We start from the raw sequence: 2316 nt of genomic DNA on the forward strand, positions 1-2316 counted from the left end.
CCCAGCTTCCCCCCTCCCCCCACCCAATTATACCCCCCTCCCCCCCCCACACCGACATTGTAAAGCTGGTTTTGACATGACATTTTGTACTTCTTATTGTTGCAACAGATCCACCTGAATCCTTAAACGACTTGTTTGCCCCCATCTCCTCCACATGTTATACTGACATCAAATATAGTGAAAGCGGGGGTTACACTGTGGGGGAGGGACATACAAAGCAACAAAGAAATAATCTTATAAATGCATTAGAAACATATGCATGAAAGAAACGAAAACATTAAAATACATATTTAAGGGTTCATTTTCCTAACATCACATTATCTGACCTTTTCTGCTTGACTCATACCTATACTAGATATTGCAAATAAGGGAAACCATGGGACCTATGCTTCTTTGGGCCTGGCTTACTTCACTTAATATAATTTTTTCCAAGCCTTTCCATTTCCTAACAAATGGGGAAATGTCATTCTTTCTGATGGAGGCATAGAATTCCATTCGGTCTTTTTAAAAAAATATTGAATTGCTAGATATGGAACTTGTGAAGGCCGACTGGCAAATGCTCTATCTTGGTGTGTGTGTTTGTGCCAGTCTGGGGGTTTGAATTCATCACCTTGACAGTATCCCTGAGCTTTTGTGCTCAAGGCTAGCACTCTAGTACTTGAACCATAGCTCTACTTCTGGCTTTTTGAGTGTTTAATTGGAGAAAAGTGTCTCATATAGTCTTTCCTGCTTCTAATTTGGTCCTCACATCTCAGCCTCCTAAGTAGCTAAGATTACAGGGGTGAGCCACCATCACCTGACCTCTACCTCTTACTTTTATCCTCAGCCCTCCTCTGAGTCCCAGAAGAATATGTCTCACCAGGGTTCCTTTTTTTTTGCCAGTCTTGGCCTTAACCTCAAGGTCTGGGCATGTTCCTGAGCTTCTTTTGCTCAAGGCTAGCACTCTATCATTTAAGTCACAGTACCGCTTTTAGCTTTTTCTTTTTCTCTGTTACTGAGGAATTGAACCCTGGGCTTCATGCAATCTAGGTAAGCACTCTACCACTAAGCCACATTCGCAGCACAAGGCTTACTTCTAACAGGAGATATGAGGATTGGATTTATTGGCTTACCCCTTTTCGGCACAGAAATCACTGCCTATTTCCTATCTTTGCCAGAATTTGGGACCAACTTGAGACTCGGCAATCAGGAATGATGAATGAGTGATTGCCACCAGGCCCCACATCCTACAGAGGGATCTAGAATATGGAGCCAGAACCTTGGACAACTCCCAAAGCCTAGGAAGTGTGGTCTTTCTGGAGGAAGTGGCTGGCTTCTAGGTGTCCTGATGGGACATCTCACCCAGAACATAATGCACCCGTTGCACACACCAGCCCAGGCAAAGCCTTTGGGGTTTCAGTACTTAAATGACAGAGAAGGATGCTTTGTTCAAGCTGCTGGCTCAGACTTAGTATTGTCTGAGTGCTTGTCTGAGCTTGCTCAGGTTTTGGGGCTGGGCATGGGCAACCTGCTGAATGCCCATCATCCATACACCATCCGTCCATACACAGAGACTTAGAATTACTGCCTCCTTTTTTTTTTGGCAGGTCCAGGAATGAACTATGAGCCTAGGCCCTGTGTCTGAGCTCCTTTTGCTCAAGGGTAGTGCTCTGCCCTTGAGCCACAGCCCACCCATGTGTGTATTTCTCCCCCTGTCGTCTCTTAGAAATAAGAGTGTCAGGAACTTTCTTGCCCCAGCTGAATTCAAACTGGCATTCTCTATATCTCAGCCTCCTGAGGAACTAGGATTACAGGCAGATGCCTCTGACACTTGGCTTTGTTTTTCTTGTTGTTCTTTTTTTAATCCTGACAATCTGAAGTCTTCACAGTGCCATTCAAATAGTTTGCATTCAAAGCAAACTACCCAGGCCTGGAGTTCGAATGCTAGGACTGCCCCCCACAAATGGAGGGAGAATCTGACAAACTCATTCTTATTCATGTGAATGCTAATGGAATGTTATAAAAGTAATAATTTGAAGTTAATTCATGATTTTATTTTAGAATGCCACACACAAATTATTGGATTTATATCTTCCATTCTAGCACCTAATGGAAGGATATTCACTAATTTATGTTAATATTTTTGTAAGTATTCAACCATGATACTTCATTAAATGGAGGCATAATGTAATCACTAATAATTGGTTATATATATATATAACAATATCCTCACATTCCCTCTCTGTATATATACATATATATATATATATATATATGCAGATATATATACACACACTCATATATACATATATGTATACATCTATCAATGTATATATA

The sequence above is a fragment of the Dipodomys merriami genome, unplaced genomic scaffold, assembly GCF_024711535.1.
Source record: "Dipodomys merriami isolate MVZ:Mamm:240054 unplaced genomic scaffold, mDipMer1.0.p SCAF_298, whole genome shotgun sequence".
Lineage (NCBI taxonomy): Eukaryota > Metazoa > Chordata > Mammalia > Rodentia > Heteromyidae > Dipodomys > Dipodomys merriami.